At 42.5% G+C, this 15160-nt stretch overlaps 1 protein-coding gene across 8 annotated transcripts in view; it reads right to left on the reverse strand.

Moving 5' to 3' along the window:
* The window catches only part of FAM169A (family with sequence similarity 169 member A), a 96964-nt gene that overhangs the window by 69104 nt on the left and 12700 nt on the right, over positions 1 to 15160 (reverse strand). For 2 of the 8 annotated variants that reach the window (XM_047877117.1, XM_047877124.1), the window contains one exon: positions 9518 to 9689. The exons of 1 other annotated variant lie outside the window; for it this stretch is intronic. The gene's annotated coding sequence lies outside the window, so the exon portion shown is untranslated. Of the gene's footprint in view, positions 1 to 4611; positions 4657 to 4728; positions 4904 to 4929; positions 5085 to 5114; positions 5242 to 5355; positions 5549 to 9517; positions 9690 to 15160 lie in introns of those variants that run through there. 5 more of the 8 variants (XM_047877134.1, XM_047877170.1, XM_047877153.1 and 2 more) reach the window with 5 other exon arrangements.

Genomic DNA, 15160 nt, shown 5'->3' on the forward strand with positions numbered 1-15160 from the left:
TTTTTTTAGTGTTTACTTTTCAAAGAGACAGAGAGAGAGCATGAGCAGGGAAGGGGCAGAGAGAAAAGGGAGACAGAGAATCTAAAGCAGGATCCAGGCTCCAAGCTGTCAGCACAGAGTCCAATGCAGGGCTCGAACTCAGGAACTGCAAAATCATGACCTGAGCCAAAGTCAGACACTTTACCTACAGAGCCACCCAGGCACCCCTGAAGTAGTTTTAGATATGCATTATATTCTAAGGCCAAATATCAAGACTTCAAACATGTGCTTGCTTTTTGGTAAATTTAGCTATATTTTCCATCATGAGCATAAATAATTAATAGAAAACAGGGCCACATTTAAAATTAGAAGACAGGTTCTGGGATGCCTGGATGGCTCAATCTGAAGAGCATTCAACTCTTCATCTCAGAATCATGAGTCTGAGCCCCATGTTGGGTATAGAGATAACTGAAAAAAAAATAAACTTGAAAAAAAAAAGATACGTTCTTCATCTGGAATCCACAAAAACTACAAAAGGTTTAAAAGGCTTATACTTTATCCCATGCAGTACAAAATCTCCGACTGACAAGTGGTAGATCACAATTTTGAAAATGACAATTGTTGCCTTGAAACATACCTTAACAAAGTGTTGTATTGAACACAGGGTAAAAAAAAGATAATAAAAGAGAAAGATGAGAAACACTGAAATTGGTACTAAAAATTATCCTAATTTCATTGATAATATTAATAGCTCACCTTTAGATACATTATCACATTTAATTCTACCAACATTTTAAGACAGGCTCTCTTATAACACCTTTTAGAAAAGGAAACTGAGGCCCATGTATCTTAAAAGGCAGCTAGAAACAGCAAATCCAGGTTTCAAACCTACGTCTATTTGGCTTGAATTGCGGATTATTATACTGCCTCTGGATAATAACTACTGGTAAGTGAAGAATCAGAGTTAGGTCCTCAGGTATTATCAAACCTGAAAGCACTAGTATGTACTGGTATATGTGTAAAATATTTTAAACTATAAAATTAATAATACAGGAGGGTTCCTATTTTTTCAATTAAACTTTTTTTTAATTTTTTCTTTTTACATTTATGTATTTTTGAGAGACAGAGTGAGACAAAGCATGAGCGGAGGAGGGGCAGAGAGAGAAGCAGACACAGAATCCGAAGCAGGCTCCAGGCTCTGAGCAAGCGTTCAGCACCGAGCCCGACGCGGGGCCCAAACCCATGAAACATGAGATCATGACCCGAGCTGAAGTCGGACACTTAATCGACGGAGCCACCCAGGCACCCCTATTAAACAGGTTTTTTTAAGTTTATTTATTTATTTATTTATTTGAGGGTGAGAAAGAGAGTGTGAGCAGGGGAGGGGCAGAGAGAGAGAGAGGGAAAGAATACCAGGCAGGCTCCTTGCTGTCGGCCCACACCCAACACCAGGTTCAATCCCACCAACCATGAGATCATGACCTGAGCTGAAATCAAAAGTCCTACGTGCAACCAACTGAGCCACCCAGCCCACCCTATTACTCCTCTTAAGGCCTCCAATAACCTCTCAACTCCCAAATTCAGTGAATTAGTTTCATTCTCACCTGACCTTGATTCAGACCAAACCCAACTGACCATTCTACTGCTTATAAGTCCATTCCCCACCATCCCTGTCCCTGGACAACACTCCAGACAATCCCATTTCTTAGTATTCTTCCCTCCTCAGTTTCTTTTGGCAGCTGAACCCTCTCCACTGTACAACCCATAAATGCAGGGGGTTTCCCCACACACATACATGCAATCTGGCACTTCTTTTATTATTTTTTGGCACTTCTTTTTTAAAAATGTAATTTACTGGGGACGCCTGGGTGGCTCAGTCGGTTCAGCATCCAACTTCAGCTCAGGTCACCATCTTGCGTTCGTGGGTTCAAGCCCTGCGTCGGGCTCTGTGCTGACAGCTCAGAACCTGGAGCTCGCTTTGGATTCTGTGTCTCCCTCTCTCTATGCCCCTCCCCTGCTCATGCTCTGTCTCTCTCTCTCTCTCGAAAATAAATAAGCATTAAAAAAAATTTTAAAATAAAAATAATAAAAAATAAAGATTAAAAATGTAATTTATTAAATTGACTTGTTCCCGATTCATAGTTGCAAAACTCTGTGTGCAGTTAGATTTTAAGGACATCTTTAACATTTTAATACACAATGCTTCACTATAAACTCCATGAAGGTGAGGTCTACTTGTTTTCGTGTCCCTTTTTTTTTTTTTTTAATTTTTTTCATGTTTATTTGAGAGAGTGAGAGGCAAAGCACGAGCGGGGAAGGGCAGAAAGAGAAGGAGACACAGAATGTGAAGCAGGCTCCAGGCTCTGAGTTGTCAGCACAGAGCCCGACGCTGGGATCAAACACTTAACCAACCCAGCCACCCAGGCACCCCTTGTGCCCCTCAAGGTACAACAGACACTCTGTGTTTTTTGTTGAATAAATGAAAACACCCTTTGGTGTAGCCTAAAATTAACACCTCACTGGAGCAGGTAGTAGCTAAAAATGATACATATTTTTAAAAACATGTGAGGAGTCACAAACTTTCTGGACAAAGAATAGGTGGGACTAAATGAGTAGTTCCCGCCTACAAAGCAGATAAGATCTCATACCAGCCCTGAAACCGAATGAGTCTAATTATTTAGGTTATCTTTAGTAAATTATCAGCTTTTCCCTCATTATTTTTAAACCATGACACCTTTTTCTTAATAAATTCAACCTCCAGTAATTTTGTTGTTGTTGTTGTAAAGAACTGTGAAATGCCCTGCTACCAGTGAAGCATGCCAAATTTAGAACTTTAATTTCAGGGTTAAATATACAATGGATCAGAAGCCTAATGATGTGTGACGAGAAAATCATCTCAAACACAATAACCATGCAATTCCTTTTTCATTTGAGATTCACAACATCTTAGAAATGGGAAGAACCATGATGGTTTTGTTTCACTTCCTAGTCAACTTACAATCCTTTCTACAGAACCCTTGACAAATATTTTTGCCTGAATACTCTGCCTGAATACTCAATCTTCTTAAATTCTAATTACGTTTAAAAAGAAAATCTCTGCATTTTTAGGCACATTACTGAACATAACACATGTAAAGGTTTGAAAAGGTTAGATAAAAGCTAATGGAGAAAAATATTGAAAGGCCTTTTTCCTTTTCAATTTCTCAAATATTGGTAACATGATGCTCAAAATCTCCAACTACGTTAATTCAAACTGGAGTTAATAAGGCCAGTAGCACCAATTCAGTGAACCTCTGTAACCTGTGCATTTACAGAATTAATTTAAAGGTGCAGGAACTGTGTCTGGCTCAGAGCTGAACGTGCTGGGAGGAACAATCTCGTTCCCCACGGACCTAAGACACATCCAATCAGGGCACCTGGAACCCCTAGAAAACAATCGGTGCTTCCTTAAGTTTCCTAAAAAAACAAGACTCATCTCTCCATGTCCGAGGTCCCTGTCACCTCCGTAATTCTCCTCCTGGAACACGTCATTTAGGAGAGGCATGACATTTCTGCTAGGAAAGGCCCATGATATGGAATTACTTGTTTATAAAGAATTAATGGAAGTCTTCAACTATTCAAAAAAAGTTGAGAGTAATTTCATAAGGAGGGTGGCAATGACATTTTACTCTCAAGAGCATCTAATTATCAAACACTTTGTTTTCTCCAATTCAAGAGTTAAGTCCTTTGACATATACTATACCTTTATTAGGAAATGATACCGTTTGTAATGAGTCTAATACTATTTTGGACGAATCTCAGGTGAGACTAATTTGCAACTTTTCAGAACCTTAAATCCACAGGTAAAGCACCTCTGGATACCATAATCACTCGTGCAGCAGTCTAGTATCACCAGTCATAACCTATTTCTAAATTCCCTAAGCCAATCCTCATCATAAATTCAAAAAGAGGAGGCTACTATGACACCTACAAGCTTTCCTTCAAAGACTCTTTATCTTTGTACTGTAAGTCTCACCACACATAGATGTTTCCCAGGTTCCTCTCACTATTTCATTCCCTGTCCAAAGCCCCACCACCCTCAACAGGAAAACTCGGTCTGGTCCGCAGACCAGAAAAATCTTTTCTCCTGTAGGAGAAAAACAAGCTATAGTTTGCAAAGATATCCGGTACACCTTACATGCTATCAATCTGCCAATGCAAGCATATAATAATACATGGTACAGATCTATTTTGGTGATTTCCCTCCGAGGCCCAAACGTGTGTATTATGCAACAGCCACCATGCCAGGTTTTAATCCCTGTCTGTGATGCACTGATAAAATACAAACGGCACAAGTATAATCCACTAGGTACTCAAGCACATTTGCCAGAAGATAAATCAAAACAAAAATTACCAAATTCTGAGGAACCTTGAAAATGACAAAGTGCCTAACAGTTCTGAATACAATTACAACTTTTCCTTCCCGTAGTCTCTGAGTAACCTGCTCGCTCAGCCCCAACCCCCTCAAAAATCCTCACACTTCAGCATTTTAATTGATGTTTCCAAAGGATCTCTCCAAGGGGGAAGGGGGCCTTCATCAGGTGGTTATTTTAGAATCTACTCTAATATTCTAAAATAACCTAAGATACCCACACCAGTTTCCAGAATCGAGTCAGAGGTTTCATCATTTCTCCCAAAGGACAATAATAGGAGTAAATGCAATCCAGATCCCCGAGGCATAAACAACCCAGGGCTCGATGCTTCACCCACCGATCTCCTGGGGCACAGGCCTCGAAAAACTGCACAATGGGCGGCTAAGAATTAGAACAAAATTACGATGCCCTTCATTCTCGAAGAGAATCTATACAGGATCTGTTCCAGAGGTTAAATGCAAGGGAGGTGGGCAGAGCATCTCCGGAGGCCACCTGCGTGGCTGAACCCGAGCCTAAACGCCTCGGCGCGCCGCCTCACCAGGTCCGCTTTCCACCGAGCCAGGGCAACGGGCGAGCGCGGCCAGGCTCCAGGTGGGGCGCAGTGGGAGGGGAGGGGGCTCGGCACGCAGCAGCCGGGGAGCCGAAGCCGATCCCAGGCCAGCCAAGGAGGAAGGCGGCATTCCCTCACACAAAATGGTGGCGCTGACGCGGAGGCCCGCGCACCTGGGGACGCGCCACACGCCCCTCGGGGGACGCGGCCGGCCGCCGGCAGCTGGACGCGCGCCCGGGGCCCGGGAGGCCGGCGTGGGCCTGCGCCGCGGCCGAGTCCACAAGGCGGCCCGCAGCCGGCGGCCCGCGTCGCCGCCCGCGGGGGCGCGGGGCCGGAGCCGGCGGGGCGCGGGGTCGGGCGCGGCAGCCTCGGCCTCAGTCCGCGGCCCCCGCCCGGGACGGACAGCGCACTCACCTCGGACGCGCCTCCGGAGCCACCGGAGCCCGGGAAAGGAGGCGGAGCCGCGGGAATGAATGGAGCCGGCGGCTCGCTGGCGACCCCCGGCCGGTCCCGGGCCGCGTCGCTCGCGGCTGCCAGGGCGGGTACGGCCGCCTCCCCCTCGCCCCGGACGCCCGGCTCCTAGTCGGCGGGTCGGCCGCAGCCCACCGTGCCCTCCGCCGGCGTGACGCACTGGCGCCGCAGCGCCTCCAGCCTTTGCTGCCGCGCAGCGCCCGCGCCCACCGCGAATCCCCCCGCCCGCGCCGCGCGGCCCCTCCTCGGCGCCGGGGACGCCGCCCTGCCTCCCTCCGGACCCGGCCTTCAGACGGCCTCCGGGCAGGTGCCGGCCGGGCCAGCCGGGGGGCGCCGCGCGGCCCCCGCCTCGCCCCTGGCGCCCGCTCGGCCCGCCTGGGCCGCCGTCACAAGGCAGGGCGCGACGCCCCAGCTCAGGGCTGTGGCCCGGTATTAAAGAGTGACCTTGGCTTAGATATAAAAATAGGTGCGGGTAAGCTGCGGGGACTACGACGCTGAATTTGCGTATTCCTTTAATGTCAACATTCGCAGAATCCCGTTTGCACACGCCAGCGGAGATCTCCTCCAGTCTGGCAATGGCGCGGGCCCTCCCAGAATGTATACTGGGTGAACCAAGACATCCCGGCCTCTGGACTCGGATGCAGGGAGCGCGGGCGAGGGCCGTGGGCCTGCGCCCCGCCACCTCCTTCCTAAACCCACTGCTACCTAGGAGGATGCAAGGGAAAAGGAAGTTGAGCTCTCCATGCACAGTCTGGACGAGTCCAAGAGCCATGACTTCCATCTTAAGATAATAAGGAATCACTAAATTTCCTGCGTTGACCTTTTCTCTTTCAGAATGTAGGACAAGCAAACTAGCCCAGACCCAGAAGGATGACGGCCCCACCCTCCTTTCTTCCTCTTCCCGCTCCTAACTCACTTCAGGGCCCTTTTGCTAATTACACTCCCACGAAAGAAAGATATGCTCTCAAGTATTTAAAGCGTGGTAGATTTCTTAAAAGTAATGCATGCCATAGTTTAAATATGTTTAAGAAATGTATTGAGGATCACTATTCTATGTAATTTTAAGACCTCTTTTTATACATAAACTCTGGAAAATAAACTTAAACATCCAAGATCTGTGGCATTGTTTTCAGCTCATCCAGTAAATTTCAAATTGTTTTTCACTCCTCAAAAATACTTAGCAATCACAATACCAGTCTTTCACAAATTTAATAGTGATCAACAAGGTCAATAAATACTTCAGAGAAGACTTGTTGATAGAGACATACTAGATTCAAATTTTTTTTTAATTGGATAGGCTTTTCTGCCTCGAGTTGCTCTTAAAAATAAGGTCACATCTACTATGTTTAATTTGTAACATTTAGCAGAAATCTTAAATGTTACATGCCAAATATTTACCATTTTTAGTGGACCTTAACAAACTAGACCTAATTGAGCAGGAATTTTGAATAGTTCGGTTTTTATGCGTAGCAAATGTTAAATGAATGGAGTTATAAAACCTTTGAATTTCTATTTTTAGAGCTGTACGGAAGTAGGACTCTCCAGGGTAATCCCAAACAATTGCCACTTTGGGAAGATATTCTTCTTTTTGCTACCAGAGGCTACAGTTGTTGAAGCTGTAAGCCCCAGTACAAAGCTAGGCAAAACAACTTGTTCTGAATGTTTGAATCATGGGCGTATTGAGTTTTAGCTATAAGTTTTGTGGGTGAGTACTTGTGCTTGAAAGGCTTGTCTCCCAAATGTCTGGCCACTCTGGTGGGCATCAGAACTATACCCACCCAGCCCTATAAAAGAGTCCAGTGACCCCATCCAGACAGCTAAACCCAGCTGTCTTCCTATGGCAAGGATCCTACCTTCAGAGAACCACTGAAGAAGTTCTGTCTCCTACTTATGTGAGGAGTGTTCTGTGAGGACACTCTGACTTCATTCTCTTTTCTCTACTTGCAACATTATGTGGCCTTGGGTGTTTAAGAAAAAAAAAATCATTTACTTACTTCTTTGGCCATGATTCATTAAATCTTGCTTGTCTGTTACCTTGTTTGTTACCTTGTCTGTGTCTTGGGCATCCATGAGCAATTAATGGGCAAAGAACTAAAAAGTGAGCCTTTATCACTTTTTGCTGTGAATGACTACCAAAACATTTTGAAATATATTTGAGGCTTTGGTCTAAAAAGTTTTGTAAAGGGGCCCCTGGGTGGCACAGTCAGTTGAGCGTCTGTCTAACTTGGGCTCAGGTCATGATCTCATGGTTCCTGGGTGCGAGCCCCACATTGGGCTCTGTGCTGTCAGCACAGAGCCTGCTTTGGATCCTCTGTTCCCCTCTCTCTGTCCATCCCCCACTTGCGGTCTCCCCAAAGTAAGTAAATATTTAGAAATACATACATACATACATACATACATACATACATAGTTTTGTAGAGAATAAAAGGATTATTGCTTTGGTTTTTGTTATTGCATATGCTTGCTCTGATTATTATTTTGTTAAGTTACAAGCAGAAGGAAACATGCTAAGAGTTTCCATTGCATTTTTAGTACATGTTCAAAGGGGAATGGACCTTTTTTTTTTTTTTAAGTAATCTCATACACCCAATGTGGGGCTTGAACTCATGACCCAGAGATCAAGAGTCACAGCCTCTTCTGACTCAGCCAGCCAGGCGACCCAAGGGTGGAACTATATTAAGAGAAGATTGCCACAACTGGATTTTGGAGGTTGCTTACAAGAGAAGAGTCCTAGCACTGGAAAAGAGGAGTTCCTAATGGCTAAAATAATGGCTGATGTTTTTGACTGCTAACAAATGCCCAGGTACTCATTCTACTAACTTCTTTGTGGAAATTAACTCATTTATTTCTCACACTCATCCTTTGAAGTACATACTAATATTGTCCCCATTTAACCTACAAAAGACTGAGGCACACAGAGAAGCTCAGTAATTAGCCCGTGGTCACACAGCTAATAATTCTGGCAGTATGGCTCAGTAGTACACTTCCTTAACCAGTATTCTATACCACCTTTTATGTGCACAAAATCCTATGCCATATGATTGGATTTTGCTTTTGAAGCCCTAAAACATACCAAATTCTCATTGCCTTCATGTTTAAATTATTTCTTAGATCTAGTGGTATTTTCCTGGACATGAAGAGAAAATTAAACCCTTAGTTAGAAAACTTGTAAGACTTCCTCATATGTGTTAAACAAAACTGTATCCTCTGTTAGTTTTTGAAAGGCAAAAATATTTTTTAAAAACCGTTCTGGGGGCGCCTGGGTGGCTCAGTCGGTTAAGGGTCCGACTTTGGCTCAGGTCATGATCTCGCGGTCCGTAGGTTCGAGCCCCGCGTCCGGCTCTGTGCTGACAGCTCAGAGCCTGGAGCCTGTTTCAGATTCTGTGTCTCCCTCTTTCTCTGACCCTCCCCTGTTCATGCTCTCTCTCTCTCTCTGTCTCAAAAATAAATAAATGTTAAAAAAAAATTTTTTTTTTTTAAAACTGTTCTGCATCTTTCAAGGGTAATTGCTCTCCAAGTTTGTTTTTTTTTTTTAATTTTTATTTTTTTACATTTTTATTTTATTTTTGACAGAGTAAGACAAAGCGTGAGCAGGGGAGGGGCAGAGAGAGAAGGAGACACAGAATCTGAAGCAGGCTCCAGGCTCTGAGCAAGCGGTCAGCACAGAGCCTGATGCGGGGCTTGAACCCACGAACTGTGAGATCATGACCTGAGCCAAAGTCGGACGCCCAACCGACTGAGCCACCCAGGCACCCCCCAAGTGTTTATTTTTTTTAGGTTCCAGAGAGTAATTATAAGTTTTATTTATATTTATATTTACTTAGTCTATGGAAGAAATACGATTCCCCAGAAGAGATTTACTACCATCGCTGACCCTCCATTAGACTTAAATGTGTAGAACCAGGATCTAATATATAGAGTATATATGTTTTAAATTCCTAAAATCACAGTAGGAAAGTTTTAATGAATGAAGCAGCCCAGGGACTTCCAGATCTAAAATGTTAGCCAATGGATTAACTAGTTGGCTGATAATGTCAGCCATGGCAAAGGCGAAATGAGGAAGCAATCCTTCCTCCTTGGACTAGAAAAAAATAGGACTCCATACCGTAGAATGCTTTGTTTCTTTCTCTGGCTTATGAAATATGTCACAGGAATGCTTTCAGGATTAAATGCAGCACTTTGATGGGGTTTTCTTTGTCAGGCACTACTACTGTCTGCAGAGGTCAAATTCCTGAGTGATACTATGCGCAGTGTTGAGGGAGGCAGGTGGAAAGAACCTGAAGAACAAGAGAAATGACAGGTTTGAGAAGTCCAGTTACACTTGTTTTTTCTAGTTTGCTTTGGTCTAATGTGAAACAGAAGTTTAATCACAGAGTATTTGGTAAGTTCAATTTGGGTTTAAGGGAAATAACACGTGGTATTTTTCATATTACTAATGAAAAATTATATACATATTTACATCGATGGCCGATACTGCCAATTTGCCTAGTTAATATCCATTCCCTCCGCTTTTCTCTCACAGCCCCTATGTTGTTCAGGGTGGAAATGTGTCCAACTAAAACTATTTTCCTCCCCAGATTCCTCCTGCAACTGGGATAGTTATACAGTTACTGTGGCCAATGGAATGTAAACAAAAGATTGTTCAGTATAGCTTTCAAGAAAGCTTTATTTTTCTGATAAAAAAAAAAGATTCAGATATCCCTTTGCCTTTTGCCATTTGTGCTTTTTTCTTCTTCCTGCTCGGGAGGAAGACTTATGTCTGGGATCAGAGCAGCCATCTTGAAGCCATGAGCTGACCAAGGGAATGAAATCCGCGTGTAACTATACCCCAGCCAAGAGATAGGAACCTGGGACAATGATGACATTCTGGAGCTGCCACACCAATTCCACACCACCTACCTCCAGTCTTCTGTTACTTGCCAACAGATGCAACCCTAACCAAAAGTCAAAGTTAAACCTAAACCAAAGTCCTTGATATAGTTGGAAAAAAAAATAAAGGAACATTCTTCTATAGTATATATGCTATACTATAGAGATATTATTCTTTGATTTTGCTGCTCTATTAAGTAACTGCATTCTGGAGAAATCAGTGACTTACCTCCCCTAGTACTTGGTGAAAAAAAAACCACCTCAGTTTTGACTATGAAAAGAATATCATATTTAACCAGGTAGTACATTTTATTTTTAACACATTTCACACATGACCTCAGTAAGTCTCTAATATCACTATGAGAAAGGATGACAAATGGCTGTCTAGAAATGATAAGAGTCATCTAGAAACAAGTTACTGGCCAAAGTGATCACCGTGCCGTATACATAAAGGATATACAGAAAAGTATAATTGTGTTTTCATTTTTAATGAAAAACAAGTGGAAGAATCAGGATTTAGGGAGGGATCATAAAATTAGAACTTGTCTGTACTTTACAGAAAGCAACCTGGCGATACATATCAAAACTTCTGAAAATGTAAATGTGTTACCATAACACTACTCTTGGAAATCTATCTGAAGGAAACTTTTAGGAAGAAAAAAAAGTTATGTTCACGAAGATGTCATTGAAGCATTTTTTACCCTTTTTAAAAAATTTATTTCTTTAAAGTTTATTTATTTATTTTGAGAGAGAGAGAGAGAGAGAGACACTGTGTGTGTGTGCGCGCATGCGCGCGCGCATGCAAGCAGGGGAGGGGCAGAGAGAGGGAAAGCGAATCTCAAGCAGACTTTGTGCTCTCAGCACAGAGCCCGATGCAGGGCTCGATGTCATGAAATGTGAGATCAAGAGTGGGAGCTTAATGGACTGAGCCACCCGGGTGACCCAGCCTTTTTTTTTTAATTTATTATTATTATTTTTTTTTTGGTAATCTCTATACCCTACATGGGGCCCAAACTCACAATACGAAGATCAAGAGTTACATGCTCCCCCAAGTGAGCCAGGCAGGCTCCCCTGAAGCATTTCTTTTCTTAAGAAAGCCAAAATGTATAAATACCATGAATGTCTAATAATAGGTATACTGTTGCTAATCACAGAAATGCAAAATGTTTGCCTTTCTTATTGCAGGCAATAAGAGGGATTATTTTTAATTGTTAATAGGAACTGGGAAGGCTTATTGAAACAGCTAAATCGTGTAATAGGTTGGCATGCAAAAGGGAACACCCATCTGGAGGCAATGTATCATAATCTCCATTGTCATTATTGTTGGATTACATTTATTAAACACTTGTATGCCAGATATTGTACTGATGGGATTCAGAGCAGTCCACCCCAGAATGTGCCACTTTGGCATGAAGATTATTTGGAGCTAAAGACAATCAAGGCCCAACAGACTCAGAAAGAACTTTTTACCTTCCCTTTAACTGCTCTAAAATTTTAGATAGAAAGCCTATACCAGGAAGAGCGCTATTACCAAAATTAACCTTTTTTTTTTTTTAACATAAGACTCCTCCTCATGGCATGGCATACATTTGTTTACCAAATATTGGCTCTTCCCATCTCCCTATGAATGATCTTTCTCCCGTGTGAAATGCCGGACTTCTATCCCCTTCTCTGTAGCTCAGGATGGCATATGAACCTCAGTTGCCTGTCAAAGAGTCTCTCATGTGTTAGTGGGGCACCTGTAAGTATGTAATTATTTCTCCTTTTAATCTGTTTTATGTCAATTTAATTATTAGAGCAACCAAAGACTTAAAGGGAAGAAAGGAAAAGTTTTCCTCCCTTGCAGTACTAAGCATTTTACCTTAGTTGTCTTGCTTAATCCTCACACTATCTATTTGAGGTAGATACTATATCTTCATTTCAAAGATGAGGAAACAGGGTTAGGGAGGTATGGAATTTTTTTTTTAATGTTTTCTTAATTTTGAGAGAGAGAGAGAGAGAGAGAGAGAGAGAGAGAGAGATACAGAGCACAAATGGGGGAGAGGCAGAGAGAGAGGGAGACACAGAATCCTAAGCAGGCTCCAGGCTCTGAGATGCCAGCACAGAGCCCGATGCGGGGCTCGAACTCACAAACCATGAGATCATGACCTGAGCCCAAGTCCCATGCTTAACTGACTGAGCCACCCAGGTGCCCCAAGAGATATGGAAATTGACCCAAGGTGCTGAAGCAGGAAATTGACGATTGTTCTCAATTACTCTAGACTTAGACATTAGACTACAGACTTAACTATACCTCTTCTCAATTAGCATATATCCAGCTTCTAGAAAATATTTGCATTAACATCCTCTCACCCAATATTTATACATTTATTGACTCAACACATGTGTTTTAAAATGTCTATTATGTCAGGCACTGCTCCAGATGGACTCTGTGATGTGGTAGTGCAATGAATGGGACAGGCAGAGCCAATTAGAAACGTGCATATGGCCTGTAGAACAATGGCTTACTGGCTGAACTGAGAAGACAGCCAAGGCTTTTAGCAGAGTGTAGAGTGTCAAGAAATGAGGCTGGAGAAACAGGCAGGACCAGTTATTCTTTTAAAAAGTCCTGGCCAGCCATGATAAAGAGCGTGGACTCAATCCCAAAGGCAATGGAGAGACATTTGAAGAGTTTAAATTTCAGACTGACATGACCACACTTGCATGTTAGCAAATTTTCTTAGGCAGCAATGTGAAAAATGAGTCGAAGAGAAGACTGGAGGCAAAGAGGCACTTATGGAACTGATACAGACTGATGACAGTCTGGTCTCGAGCCCACCGTGAGGATGAAGAGAAGTAAATGAATTCTAAAGCTTAAAGGTGAGAAGTAGAGTCAACATGACTTGGCAAAATGTGCCATGTAATAGAGAAGACAAGATCACCAGGTTTTCGGCTTGAACCATTGGGTGGATGCTGGTGCTGCTCACCAAAATAGGAATCACTGGAGAATAAGGATTTGGGAGGTAAAAATCATTATGTCCATTTTGGCTATGTTGAGGTTTTTTTTGTTTTGTTTTGTTTTTGTTTGCTTGTTTGTTTTAGAAACAGAGAGCGCTTGAGCAGGGGAGAGAGGCAAAGGAAGAGAGAAAGAGAATCATAAGCAGGCTCCGTCCTCAGCATGAAGCCTGACACGGGACTTGATTCCAGACTCTGGGATCGTGATTCAAGCCAAAATCAAGAGTCAGACACTCAACAGACTGAGCCGCTCAGGCCCCCCTTGGCTATGTTTGTTATGTGCTGTGAGATATCCAAGTGGAGACATATGAAATAGATCTTTAGGAACTACAGCTCAGAGGACATATCTAGACTGAAGTTACAGATGGAAAGCCATCAGCACAGGAAGGGTTATGGAAACCATGGAATGAATGAGCTTGCTGAGGAAGAATGGGAGAAAAAAAACACATGCCCAGTCAAAATCTAATAGGATTTAGACGATCTAAATCTTCATAAGAAGATCCTACATGGGAAGCAGAGCTGTGACAAGAGAGGAAAGGGAAATTGTGGTGTTATAGAAGCCAAAAGAAAAAGGAGCTGATCTTCAGTGGAGTTAAATGCTCCCTTCAGAATTTATCCAAAGGAACTAATTAAGGATGAGCACAAAGATTTGCTTATAGGACTATTTCAATATTGTTTGTAATAGGGAAATACTGGTGGTAGAGAAAGGGCAGGAAAGTCCACCAAGAAGTTGCGAAATAAATGTTCGCACATCCAATGTACCAAAAATGCAATGTTGTGTCATTTTTTAATTACATTTCTGAAAATAAAATAAAATAAATTGCATTTATGAACAATATTTAATAACATCAGGAAATAACTAAGTAGAAAACACATCTGTTTAAAAAGATCCCACTTTTGCTTTTAATATTATGCTTAATCATATGGATATATTCAGAGAATATATAGGCCATAAAGACATATATTCAGAGAATATATAGGCCATAAAGACATAAATGTTAACAGCAAAAGTTAGAAAATGGATTAGAAAGAGGCAAAACAGGGTAGTAGGATTACTGGAGAGGAGATTTATATTTTGTTTATATTTATATTTTATAAATATATTTATATTTTGTTTATAGTTTTTTCATTTTCCATGATGAACACATAGTCCTTTTTTTTTTAATTTTTTTTTCAACGTTTATTTATTTTGGGGACAGAGAGAGACAGAGCATGAACGGGGGAGGGGCAGAGAGAGAGGGAGACACAGAATCGGAAACAGGCTCCAGGCTCTGAGCCATCAGCCCCAGAGCCTGACGCGGGGCTCGAACTCCCGGACCGCGAGATCGTGACCTGGCTGAAGTCGGACGCTTTAACCGACTGCGCCACCCAGGCGCCCCCACATAGTCCTTTTATAATAAAAAATCCATTAGGTTTTTGGTTAAGAAATTTATAGCACATAACCCATACTGTGCAGTGATTAAGTATTATATTTATAGGCGGCACCTGCCCAGCTGAGTCAGAAGAGAATGCAACTCTTGATCTCCAGGTTGTGAATTCCAGCACCGCGTCGGGTGTGGAGATTACTTAAATAAATAAAACTTTTCAAAAAAACAAGAAGTACTATATTTATGGAAACTAGATAGCAACATGGAAAAATATGAGTGCTAGAATATTAAGTTACAGCAAGTTATATTACTTTCATAGAAAGAACCGGATAAGGGCCAGTTAAAGAACTATCAAAGATAAAACCACACACTGGTTAAAGCGAGTAAAGACAAATGTTATTCAGTAACCATCGTGGTCGGGGAAAAGAGCTGACTTCAATTCTGATTTGTGCAGAGGTGACTGAACCTTTTGAAAAGAGAACTGTAAGCAGAAAGAGTTAGTGGCCCCCAGAAAAAGA

Source organism: Prionailurus viverrinus, chromosome A1, assembly GCF_022837055.1.
Source record: "Prionailurus viverrinus isolate Anna chromosome A1, UM_Priviv_1.0, whole genome shotgun sequence".
NCBI lineage: Eukaryota > Metazoa > Chordata > Mammalia > Carnivora > Felidae > Prionailurus > Prionailurus viverrinus.